The 13,516-nt window shown below is 43.4% G+C and overlaps 1 long non-coding RNA gene across 1 annotated transcript; it reads left to right on the top strand.

Annotated features, from left to right (window-relative positions):
• Positions 1-4,543: 4,543 nt before the first annotated feature.
• LOC147996265 (uncharacterized) lies at positions 4,544-5,965 on the top strand. Its single transcript, XR_015674786.1, has 3 exons — positions 4,544-4,630; positions 5,275-5,344; positions 5,471-5,965. It is a non-coding gene; the product is annotated as an uncharacterized LOC147996265 (long non-coding RNA).
• Positions 5,966-13,516: the final 7,551 nt, after the last annotated feature.

Raw genomic sequence — 13,516 nt, 5'->3', positions numbered from 1 at the left:
CCACAGTTCTAGCCAGGCCTCAGCAGTGGGCAAGGCAACCGAGCAGTCTTTCTTGGTGGTTATTTTACCACAATCTGGGTAGAGTCCTTTCTTGTTGTGTCTATATCTTCTTAGAGACCTTAGGGGATTTGGGAGTACCTGTCAATTTAAGCATTTTAAGTTTAAGATTTTTAAATGCCATATTCAGCAGATCTCAGACAGTTTGAGGGTCAATACCTGTAAACATATCTGGGTTAGACAATTTATGTCTGTTTCTAGTTATCTATTCTAAACTGTACATCTAGCAAACACAAAACAGAAGGCTAAATAAAGCTTAAATAATTAACCACATCAGCGCTCAACGTGACTTCAGTGTTACCCTTAAGATGGTGGTGAAGCCGTCCTCATTTGAGTCTCTTTATTCTGAAGTCAAGGTGGCGACCAGTCACAGGCTGTTTACCCGGCAGGTATACTTATTCCTGTCAGCAGGCAGTCAATTTAAAATGATCAGGCTGGTGGTTCACCATCACCACTGCAATCAATGCTTCTACTGATGCTGTTGCTGCCAATGCTGGGGCCATGCAGGACAGGAGGGAGGTAAGGGAGGACGACAGGGCCATGCGGCACTGGAGCCCTGTGCCCAGTGAGTAAAAGGAGAGTGGGAGAGTGCAACTTGCTTCAAAAGAACTGGACACAGGGAATTCAGACCAATTTAAATAAAGTTGTGTGGACCCATCTTCCCAGCGTTCACCAGAGGTCCCAACACTATTGAACTGGAATCCCAATTCATAGTCTGAGATCTAACAGTTTATATACAGGGTGGTAACCTCAGATAAGAGGTCTCTGTATCAGAGGTTCCTCCAAAACAAAGACCTGGTTTTTGTTTGGGGCTAACTCTGGCATGACCATGACCCAGCAGAGAGAGCCTCGAGGATCCTGGATGAGGAAAGACAGTGGCTGGGATGGGGATGGGTACTCGGGGAGTCTGAAGAAATGATGTATCCAGCAGAGAAGGATAAAGGGACAGAAGCTGTCCCCCCATGGCTAGTCAAGACCCTGTGCTGTCAGGCTGGGGACTTCTCCTGGGTTTGGCACCATTTAACAGGTTATTTCTCTGCTGGAAATGAGCCAGTTTAAACCATATTAGATTACATTAAATGCAGGTTTATTGGGAAGATGTTCTTTGCTGGGAGAGTTCACTGGCCCCAAGGACCAAGGCCAGAGAAGTCACCATGAGGAAAAGGGGTAAGGGGAGTAGAAGAGGGAGAGAGAAGAGGCCAAAATGTCTGGATATAGGGAAGAGCCTCTGGGGGAAGGGCAGCCCAGGTCCTGGGCTGGAAAGTTCAAGGTTGGGGGCAGGGTATGCCAGGTAGGGACTGAGGGATGCTGGGAGAACCTGGAGGCCAAATCTGCTTTGGTGTGTAAAATATGCACTTCAGTCTTTTGTCCCTTGGTCAAAACCAAACACCTTCCACAATCAGGCCTCACTTCTCAGGCCTCACTTTCCTAGACATACTAGGTCTCCCCAGTTGAGAAAAACACTTTATCTCCTTACCAGACTCTGGTAACTCACAAAACAGGTTTCAAAGTAACTTTTTACTATTTTATTCCAAAGGAATTGCTTTACATGGATGGCTTTCAGAATCAACCACCTGTGTCCCTTGGTAAATGATTGGATAGGAAAACATTTAAAGTTTGTGTAAGTTCTGAAGCTCTAAGCCAGTGTTCCAAGGTATGTTAATTCAAGTTGTAAGGGTCTAGAAAAATGATATACAAAAAGTTAAAAAAAATGTTTCATAGTTCTTTCTGCCTCTGGCTCTGATAAGCTAGTGAAGTACTGATATCAGTCACAAGCTCAAGATTTTAAATTTTCTTTGGTTACCTTTCTTATAATAGACCTAAAAGTGCTTCTCAATCATGCTAAAAACATCTCTGTCCAATCTATATATCCAGAACTCTGGAAAGAGTAGTCACACGTTAACCCAGAATCATGGTTTAGTTCCCAGGCTTTTACTCCGAGTCAAAGGTGTGTGTCTACTGCCTTTTCTACAGTGTGGATTTCAGTACTGATGATAATCAGTGTGAAAGCTAACACATCTAAAATTTTGTTTTGCTTTGTAAACCTAAAAAAAGTTCTTGTAAACGTCAAGGAATCCACTTGAATCCACCTTTCATAGGTCAAGTGGACTCCAGATAAAGTCTAAGTTTCCCCACCTGTTCCTGAGGGTGAAAACATTCTCCCTCTCCCTCTCCCCCTCCCCCTCTTCCCCTTCCTCTATTCCCTTCCTACTCCCTCCCCCTCCCATCTTGGGACTATACTGACCCTCTACTGGAAGTTTCAAATATACACCCAAGATAAAAATCTTCCCCTAACCCCCTTAGCTTAGTCCTCTGGCCCTGATACATACGCTTCAGCAGATTTCCAATCAGTCAAAGACTGCAAACTGTTCCAGTGTGGCCTGCACCTCCCTAGACCCAGATGGTTCCACAGAGCCTGGACAGCAAGTGAAGCACCTTGCTCTTCCTGGCCTTGGCCAGCATTCAACTTTCTTGGGTCCCCAAAGATATCAACACCCCTGCTTAGGAGAAAACGGTCTAACGAGCATGGCACCCTCACTGCTACCTCACCAGCCACCCCTTCCTATTTTCTTACTTGTCAAACAAAAGGGAGAAATGTTAATCAACCAAAACCCACCTACGTTCCAGAACCAGATGCCCTCCACCTCCACCCCACCTCTAATGACTGAACCCCATCATTGCTTGGACAATATACAAATTCCACCATCATTACTGTTGCCATATTTTCCCTAATAGAATTCTCCATACTCCCAGGCCCCATAACGTCTGCAATCAGGACTTGCTCTGCTGTGGTCTCCACCCATGCTCAGAAGCAGCCATCTCAGCCTCCCAAAAAATCTCTTGCATGAGGTCTGGGGGGGTGGGGGGTGGGAGGACACTGATTGTTGTGGCATTCCTTGGTTCCTGATTGCCAAGGTGCTCTTCATCACAAAACGCTTTCAACGGGTCAACACACCTAGGAGGAAGGAGACAGCCTTTAGAAAGGGCATGGATTGGACTCTGGAGAGGCGAGACTCATGGATTTAGAAACTCAGGTTAAGATCTCCCACAGCCACGGAGAACTGGCAAGCTCTCTTCCCGCTCTGGTCAGTGTAAACGTTCCCTGGTCCCAAGGGAAGGTTGTTAAACTCGTAGCCACCCCCTGTGCTGTCGTTGATGATGGAGACATTTCAGTCTCTATGATTGGTCTTTTCACTGACCCTCATTCTAGGGCTTCTAACATCTGGGTGAGTCCCTTCCCTCTCAGAAGCGGTTTTCTGTTGCTGCTGTAGAAAAATCCTAAACTTAGGTAAACCATTCTCCTGTGGTCTGGGGACCCACTCAGCCACTAGCTTCCACGTGACTACCCAAAAAGTCTAGACTTGGCTACTGTTTGTTATTTATTTTATTCTCAGACCGGCGGTAAAAACATTTTAATAACGTCCTACACTAAAAGGGAAGGTCTTCCCTGACTTGTCCCTACTTACTGGTACGTCTTCAGGTCTAATTCACAGTACCCAGCAAGCAATATTTCTACATGGCCACATAACTGGCACTTTAAAAAAGCAACTCTCTTGCTAGCGATCCATAGGCTTTTCCCCTCCTGTTCTCATTCTCTTAGCCGTTAGCTCTCCGGTCCAGTCCTGCCTTGCCACTGCGCACTCTGCCCGGGACTCTGCTCTGCACCACTACTGCTACCAGCCCTGCCCGCTCAACTCTGTAGTCCAGTGTTTTGTGCCACAGGCCGAACTCACTCTCACCACCTGAGCAGAGTTGCTAGGAGACTAAGAGAACACTACTCTGGGCACTAGCTCTCGCTCTGCCCCGCCCCCTTTACTCTGCCTTTCTCATCTGTCTACTCTGCCTCAGAGCTTGACCATCGCTTGACCTGTTGCTCAAGCCACTCTGTGACATGTTGTAGGCCCGGAAATGGGTCTGCACACCCGTGCACATGCTCACCCACCTACCAGCCCTCTCTGTGGTGTGGGCCTGAAATGACCTGGGCGCTCTCGCTTTTGTACTCAGCTCAGCCGAGCTGTTGCACAGTCCACTGTCAGCTTTCTGGTTTCTTTCCATTCTGGTCTACACCAGCTCTAAGACAAGTGTGCACCAGACAAAACTTGACCGTTTCCATTTGTCTCTTTATGTGTGTGTGTCTCTTTATATATTTTTTTCTCTGCTGATACATAGCTACAAGGCCAAGGTTTCTAAACAGTAAAACGTTAAAGATTACTGCCGTTTATATATACACACACATATATATTTAACCTTGTTTTTTGCTACATTCTCGAACAAGTAATTAAACAAACACAAGTCGTCTAACCCAGATGTGCTCAATAGACTAGCTTCCAACCAGGTCAGAAATCTGTAATTCTTATTGTAATAATGTTTAAGCTTATGACAGAGACTCCCAAAGCCTGACAGCTTAGCTCCCCCCTCCCAGGTCTCCAAGAATACAATGGGCACAGAGACAAGATTCTACCTGAATTGTGGTCTGATAACTGCTTCATTGCCTGCCTGCTGCCAGGGCTTGGCCTACGCTGTAGACAGAGGATACCCAGAGAGTTAAATGTCTCATATTGCCTAAGTCAAGGTGGGTCATTTCTTATCTCATAAGTACCTACTCCACAGGAAAAAGCTTTTAGTCTTCTTGGCCATAATTATGGCCAGGCTGACTCTGCCCAAGTTGCCATGGAGACCACAGGGACCTGGGAACAGTTTAGATAGTGGAGTATAGACTAACCTCTGTTGTTTTAATTTATACATGACTTCTGAATTATAATTCATTCTTCCAAGATTTCTGACAGTATCCAACTGTATAATCACAAGTTCAAATTCTAAGTTTCCTTTGATTGCCTTTTAAGATCTCATGGTAAAGCTACACGATAAGCTATCATACTCAAATATAAGTTTCCTTTGGTTGTCTTTTAACTATAGATGTAAGGTGTTTCTCATGCTAAACTGTGTATGATCAACTATCATATTCATAAGGTCAAAGTTTTGAGTTTTTTTCTTTCAATTGTAAACTTAAAATTGTTTCTCATTCTACTAAATTTATGTATATTCAGTCTCCTAGACCGAAGGAAAAGATCCTGCTTGCTCTTTCTGCCCCATGAAAAGGTTTTATCTTTCCTAAGCTCATCTTGAAGACTGTTCAAGTGTTAACAAATTTATCTTTTTTGTAAATTTATAAGCTCCAGGAAACACACTCAGATCCACCTCTCTTACACCAAACAGACTCCGTCTGGATAAGAAGCATACTTGCCAGTCAACAGCCGAAGTTCCCAGTGGCCACCTATTCCAGAGGGTAGGACTCCTCTCCTGTTCCTGGAATTGGGACCCACCTAACAGAGAAGCAGCCCACAGATGCTCCAATCTTCTCTCACAGACACAGACGCTTCTATTGGACCTGTTCCTTCCTATCTATTCACAGATGGCTCCACAGACTCTGGACAGCAAGGAACCAGCCAACTCTCCTAAGACTGGACCAACCTGCCCATACCCATTCTCTTACATTTCCCAGAAACATGTCACCCCAAAGTCAGCAGGACGTAACTAAAGACCACGACAACCCTATTCTTGCTTCACTATCAGCTCTTTCTAGTTTTTCCTTTTTTAATTAAACTAAAATGGGGGAATGTTAGCATTCCTTCTAGGCTCTGCCCCACAGTTACCTGGCAATAGCCAGGAATGCCTGACACTATAAAAGGGGCCGCTTGCCCCCTCCTCACTGTCTTGCTCTTGCTCTCTTACCCTATTTCCCGGCTGTCCCTTCTTCCCCCATTCCCTTCCTCCTCAGACTCATAGCCAGCATCTTCCCTCTCCCCGCCCCCTCTCTCTTTCTCTCTCTCGCTCGCTCTGCCTTTCTCTGTCTCTACTACCCCTTAACTCCCCTCCCCATGTCATAAATAAACTCTATTGTATACTATGCTTGTTGTGTGGCTGGTACCACAGGGGGAAGTGATGCCACAGCATGTACACCCTTCCCACACACCAAACGTATCCCTGGCTTCCTTTTCTTTTTTATAAAACACAAGATATTCCAAACCTCATCTTTTTCTGGTAGAAAGAGATGACATCACTTGATGGCCTCCTGTGTGTCTCCCTCTGTGTGATTTTTAGATGTTTCCAAAATGTCCTGTAGGAATCAGGCCTCAGTTCTTTGCAGAATTGTGCCACTTGTCTGACAGTGGGTTATGCCAGAAAGTTGGAAGTCATCATCATCCAGTAGCCATAGAAAGTGTCTTCTAGACATCTCTGTTAGTCTATGCCTATTATCCCTGCTTTGAAGAGGACAAGGCAGAAAAATGTGAATTCATGGCCTGTCTAGGAGACACAGAAAGGCCCTGTCTTATGAAACAGGATGGGACAGGAAAGGGAGAAAGAGAGGAGTGGTAAGAAGAGGAAGGAGAAATAGGAACCTAGGGATGGCTGAGTGTAGGGAGCCATATTGGATTTGGGCCTGGCCGCTTTGTGACTGCATAGCTCAAGGTGGCTACATGACTCTGGGCTGTATGGCCACAGATGCTCACCCCTAGGTGGCTGCTGTAAGATTATGAGATTGTTGGACAAAGAAGCCTCTCCCAAGAAGACCCTGGGAGCAATCACAGGATGTTTCAGCCTGAGCAAAACACTGGATGTCCCTGAGTAGATTCCTGAGAAGGGTTTGACCTTTTCAAAGAACATGTCCCCAGAAGATTGTTGCCTCTTTGTTTAAGGAGGATATCTTGCAGTTTAGTGATTCACCTTATATCCTTGGGCACTTCCCAATACTCCCCCACCCTAAGCTTCAATTCCTGTCTCAGAACTTAAAATGCTGTACATTTTCTCTCAATAAGCGAGAACTTGACAACGGAACTTTTGCTTGGTCTCTTTCTTCTCTTCACCCCCATTGACCCACAGGTAGAAAGCCTCTTCGGGACCCTGAATAACTGGACCCACTGGATGGGTCAGCTGAGGAGGGAAGGGGAGAGAAGAGAGAGAGGTTTTCTATAACCTCAATGAAGTTTCTCAGCTTCAGCAAAGGCAATGGAAGAGGAGTGAGGGGGGCATTAGCTAAGCCAAACCTCAAGCCAGCCCCAAACTTACTAAGACAGAACATGAATTCTACCTATATTTTCCAAGTGACTTGGGCATAGATTTTTCAAACACTGATCTGAAGTATTTGAGAAGTTCACTTTTAGTTTAACTGATCTGAGACCTCATCTCATCTCCAGCACTTACTTGCTGTGACACTTTCAAGAGGAACTTATTCCACTTCTGAGTTCCTTCCACATCTGGAAAATGGGAATGAAAACAAGTCTCACTTCATGGGCTACTGTAGTGAAGATATATGATCCTATGATGAAAACCATGCTGCCTAGCAAAAGTGAATGCTTAGAGACAGAATGCGTTAAAAGGAATGCACTTTACTTTGAATACAATGAAGTCCTAGGGATGGCTGAGGAGGGTTTTATTGTAGATATGTGGATATGTCAAGGTGGAGTATAACTAGAATCATCTGGAAGAGTCCAGGGCAGGGCGGTAAGAAAAAGCAACAGACTAAATTTGGCCAGTAGACTGAACTGGGCCATGAGAAGAGAGAGAGATGGGGAGAGGAAAAAATGAAGAAAAGAGAGAGGAAAGAGGGCCAAGAGCATCAAGAGAGAGCTCATGGCCAAACTGGCAGGGTTACATAGGATGAGAAGCAGGGGCAGGGCAAGATCAACTGAGAGGAGCCATAGGTACTGAGTGAACCAAGCAGGCCAGTGTGCTCTTTGGCAAGATAATAGACAGCACAGCTCACCAGGGAAGGTCACAAAAGACATTGAACCTCTACTTTGTTTGGTGTTGGGCCACTCATTCTGGGGGAAGCCAGATTCTGTGTCATGGAGATACAGAAGTACCCCAATGACAGGTGCAGATAGCAAAGTATTTACTTCTTCTATCCATAGCCAGCAGCAGTTTAGCAAGTAAGAAACTGAATTGTCCTAGAGTGAGAACTTACAATATATGGTTAATATCCTATTTATAGTGGGCAATATATAGAATAGTTTTTCCTGATAAGATCCCTATCTCAAATCAATATTAGAAATAAAAAGAGGGAAATGAAATCCTAAGAGGTGATTCTGGCAGTTCTTAATAGGCACCAACTACCCAGAGATACTGGAAAAGGGAACTATTTTAGTCAACTATTGCTGAGATGAAACATGATGACCAAGAATGTAAGTTGGGGAGAAAGGGTTTATTTGATTTATACATCCACATCATTGCTCAGCATTGAAGGAAGTCAGGACAGGAACTCACACAATATAGGAACCTGGAGGCAGGAGCTGATGCAGAGGCCATGGAGGAGTGCCTAGCTTGCTCTCCATGGCTTGCTCAGCCTGCTTCCCTATAGAACCCAGGACCACACTGCCCCATCAATAATGGAGAAAATGCCTTACAGCCAGATCTCATACAGCCATTTCCTCGATTATGCTTCCCTCCTTTCTGATACCTCTAATTTGTGTATCAAGTTGATAAAATGCCAGCCAGCATAAGAACAACCCCTGCACTGTGTACCCCCACCCCACTGCACTAAGGCCAGAGAAGGACCAGTTTACCACCTCCATTCCTAGGAGAGCAAGCTTGTTTGAGCACCTGGGAGAAGGCACTGCACATGTTCAGCTCTGCTCTGTGCAGATCTTCCAGTCTCAGGGCTGTGGAATCTGTAGCCTACACCTGAATCCATGGAACCAGGTCTCAGCTTTGAACCTACAGTGAGCCAGCTCTGCCATAGGAAAGCAAAGAGACTCAACCTAGGTCTCTGAAGCACTGGCAGTTTTCCTTGTTGTTTTAGTTTGGTTTTGTTGTTGTTGGTTTTTTCTTTTTCTTTCTTTCTCTTTCTTTCTTTCTTTCTGTTTTTTTCTTTTAAATATTTATTTATTTATTTTATTTATATGAGTACACTGTTGCTATCTTCAGACACACCAGAAGAGGGCATCAGGCCTCATTACAGATGGTTGTGAGCCACCATGTGGTTGCTAGGAATTGAACTCAGGATCTCAGGAAGAACAGTCAGTGCTCTTAACCGCTGAGCCACCTCTCCAGCCCCACTGTTGTTTTGAGACAGGATTTGTTTGTGTAGCACAGGCTGTCCTGGAACTAGCTCTGTAGACCAGGCTGGCCTCAAACTCACAAACATCCACCTACTTCTGCCTCAAGAGTGCTGGGATTAAAAACATGCATTATCATTGCCCAAGCCAAGGCAGTTTTTATCAGTAGCAAAATGTTTGCTTTGATCTGGAGATCTCTGTAGTATTGCAGTGGCTGCTTTACTGATTTCAAATTCAGAAGAGAATGGGGTAGCGTTCTCTATTAGCTCTCTAAACTTCAACAAGTAGCATAACTTCACCATAGATATAGCTTGTTCTACATTAATTTCCCACAATCCATTGTCTTTAAAATTTACCCAGTTATCAACTTCTCTATGCTGTATTATGAGAAATCCCTGCTACATCATAGTTCTAGCCTTTCTCAACATAATAATCCTCAAAATCCAAGTACTGTACAAGTCATTAATGTTAACAGTAATGATACCTAGTAGGTATAACCATATTATTGATATACTGTATTTTTTCTTTCTCAGAGCAATCTAATAACATATCTACCATTTGTCTCTTTTGTGTTGAAGAGGACTCTGAGGCTCAATGGCTCCACTGATGGGATATGAAGTTAGGTTTCCATCTGAATTAAAATCCATCACACTGGCTTGTGACTTGAAGATGTTTATTTGCTCTTGGGGCTTTGACTTCCACTGCCGTGACATGGTGTTAGTTAGGTTTTATATTGCTATGAAGAGACACCATGACCATAGGAAAACGTTTAATTGGGGCTGGCTTACAGTTTCAGAGGTTTAGTCTACTATCATCATGGCAGGAAGCACATAGGCAGACATGGTTGGTGCTAAAGAGGGAGCTGAGAGTTCTACATCTGGTTCTGCAGGCAACAGGAAGAAAGCACTTGAAACCTCAATGCCCACTCTCCATGAATGCTTCCCCCAATAAGACCATGCCCACTCCAACAAGGCCACATGTCCCAGTCCTTCAAAATAATGATACTCCCTATGAGCCTATGAGAGCCATCTTTATTCAATCACCAGAAGTGGGGAATGAAATATATGATATAGAAATACTTATGTAGCAGCTAACACACATTTGACAGGTAATAGCTGTTCATAAACCAGAATTTTCATGCCTAGCTACATCTTAGATAAGCCTAGGACACTTTTTAAAAGTACCAGAGTTCAGTAACTGTGACCTAAAGACTTGACTTAGTCTTCAAAGTATCCAAATATCTACATACATCTCCTGCAGGAGAAGCAGGACAGTTGAGTCTAGCTGTAGATTCTAAGCTGCTGCCTGTGTGTGGTGATTGTGTCTTCACAATAATCCTTAGCTTGTATTGGTTGCATCATTGACTCAACCAGACATAAAAATACAGCTTCTGGGTCCAAAGAACCAAGTACAAGAGAAGATCTGAGGAGGATGTGTCAGGAACCATGCTGATCTCAGACTCCCATTTGCTCTAACAGTGGACACCAATACCCACATTAATTACAGTCCTTTGTTTCCCTTACCCTGAAAGCACATGGCCATGCAGGCTGATATCATGGGTCTCCGACCATAGATTCTTAGGTACACTGACATGTGAGCAGCTAATACCCTGGATTAAGTAAGTATTAAGTGGGGATTAAGAGGAGGGCCCCTTGGTTGTTGCACCTTACCTGCAGTTTCTAATTCCTATACTATTAGCATGTTCCCAAGTGATTCTGATGCTGTCTACTCAATGGCTACACATTTAGAAACAACTACAAGGGAATCCATGGATAATATAGGGAACCCAAATCTAAGACACAGTGTTTGGTGACAAAAACAAACAAACAAACAAACAACAAAACAGGGGTGGGAGCTAGTGAAAGATGAGGGAGGGGTTCATTACTATTTGCATACACCTCCAGGCTATATGTGCGGATACTATTTCTAGAAGGTTCCAAAGAAAAGGCTAATAGATCCCTCAGGGATATGGGATAGGAGCTCAATGCTTATGTGGTTGGTTGTTCTGTGGTTCCACTCAATCCCCTTCTGCTCTCCACATGTTTCTGTATCCTCCACAGCCTGTGGAGCTGACCCTCGATGGCTGACTTCTTGGGTTTCTTCAGTATGAGTCACAGCAAGCAATCTCATAAGTTAGAAGACAGACTTAGGATTTCCCTTTATGTTCCATCCCTCTTTGGTGCTGTGCCTCTGGGATTACATAAATGTTTCTCAAACCAGCTCCTTCCCAACTCAAACTGGACCACACCAATATTATTTCCTCCTTCAGGCTGTTGGCTAAGTGTCTGGATTCTCCCACATCCCTTGTTTCTCCATTAACCTTGGCACACTACTGTAAATGGTTATTTCATTGAAGTCTCCTAATTTGGACCTTCTGGAAACATTTCTTTTCTTTCCCAATTTCCTGAGAGGCATATACCCCTTTGTATCATTTAAATACTTTACATGTGTTTGTAATATCCATCCAAAAATAAAAATGCTAAAACAAAGTCATAGGAATGGAAATTTAACCTGAGTAATCTTCATAGTAAGTTCCAAAGACTGTCTGAAAAGCACTGGTCCACTCCAGCACCCTCATCTTGTTTGACCTTAATCTGATTTCAACAATGCACTTTACCCATACTACAGTTCCACCAACACAGCAAAACTCCTCAAAGACAAGGGTCATGGCTGGGGCCTTTCTGCAACATAAATGGTCACTGAGTAGTTAGAAAAATGTGCTGAGAAGAAATGCTTAGTCTTAGAGTCACATATCTGAGTTCAAATGACATCCATGCAACTTTCTTGTTGGATTCCCACCTGATTCCTATCCTATCTGAACCCCTTAACAGACTCAGCACAGCATACATGAGTTTGAATGTTATCACTGTTCTGTTGCTGTGAAGAGACACCGTGACAAAGAATATATATACATATATATAATATATAATTTATAATAATATATTTATATATTCATTTATATAATTTATATATAATATATAAAATTTATTTGGAGGGTTGCTTACAGTGTCAAAGGGTCAGTCCATTATCATCATGGCTGGGGCATAGGGGCACTTGTAGCACCAGAGCAGTAGTTGAGAGTTACATCCTGATCCACAGACAGGTAGGGAGTAAGGGGGAGACAAAACAAACTTAGGCCTGCCATGAACTTTTATAACCTCAAAGCTCACCCTCAGTGACTCTCTTCCTCTAACAAGGCCACATCTACTAGTCCTTCTAATCCTTTCAAATTGTGTTATTCCCTGGGGACTAAGCATTCAACTATATGAGCCTATGAGGATCATTCTTATTCAAACCTTCACAAATGCTTTGGATATCACCTCCTGGATGCCATGGGAACAGGGAAACTTCATTATTCCCGTCCATTGTGGAACCACTATGTTCAGTATCAGCTGCCTTTAACCCTTGCAGTATATGAGAAACTCCTGGTAATATTAAAGTATGCCAATTTTCAAGTCACATCCAGAGATCCAGTTTCAGTTGGCTTGGAGAAGAACCACCTCTAGGTATTCGTTTCAAAGCTTCCAAAGCACACTTAGTATGTAGCTGAGAGCAAGAACGGCTGCACCATATTAACCAGGATGGCTTTGTCCTCATGTGTGCTGTGTGCCTCATGCTCTCCCAATTTGTCTTTCAGCTATCCTTCCTCCATTTTAACATTTAAATTATATCTTATGAATTAAATTGCAACCCTCAGCTCTTTTTTGATATAATATACAAGGAATCTTTTTAGACAAGTAAACAGGTTTGGTCATTACCTTATTGGGGCAGAAAATCAAGCAGTGAAGAAGGCAGCTGAGTAATTCCTGTTAAAATGAGAGGCTCATCAATCAGTGGTCTGTTTTCTGTGCTCCTGCATGCTGGCAGGTCAGACCGCTGATGATATTCCACATCCTCCCTCCCCAAAATAAATCAGACAGCCATCTTGCAAACAACAAAGACCAAAGCTGACTTTTAGAATTGGGGTCACCGATAAATAATGATGAGAAAATAGGAAAGGAGGGAAAAAGCAAAACGAAAGCAAGGCTGATGACTTAATGGGGCTATGATGACAAATGATTTAATGGCAAATACTGTGCATGAAGGTGAAGCAACAGGCTTTGATGGTGTCCACAAGTGCCATTTCCCTTAAGTATCTAAATGATCCAATATCTCCTGAAATAAAATTCAAAAGATATTATATTTTGAAGAGTTTCGGGTCTTTAACCTTGAGGGATATTATTCTCATTTTCATTGTACAGACTTGCTGCAGTTTTATTTACTCATGAGAAGAAAACCATAATGTGAAAGGGGAAAAAAAATCCCAACAACACATACAACTCTGGGGCAGCCATATGCTCTAACTGTGGGATTTTGTCCAATAGTTAAAACAAAGAAGGAAAGGAGCCCATTAGGAATTCACA

The sequence above is a fragment of the Rattus norvegicus genome, chromosome 2 (genome assembly GCF_021556685.1).
Source record: "Rattus norvegicus strain SHRSP/BbbUtx chromosome 2, alternate assembly SHRSP_T2T, whole genome shotgun sequence".
NCBI lineage: Eukaryota > Metazoa > Chordata > Mammalia > Rodentia > Muridae > Rattus > Rattus norvegicus.
This window is presented reverse-complemented; position numbering and strand designations above follow the sequence as displayed.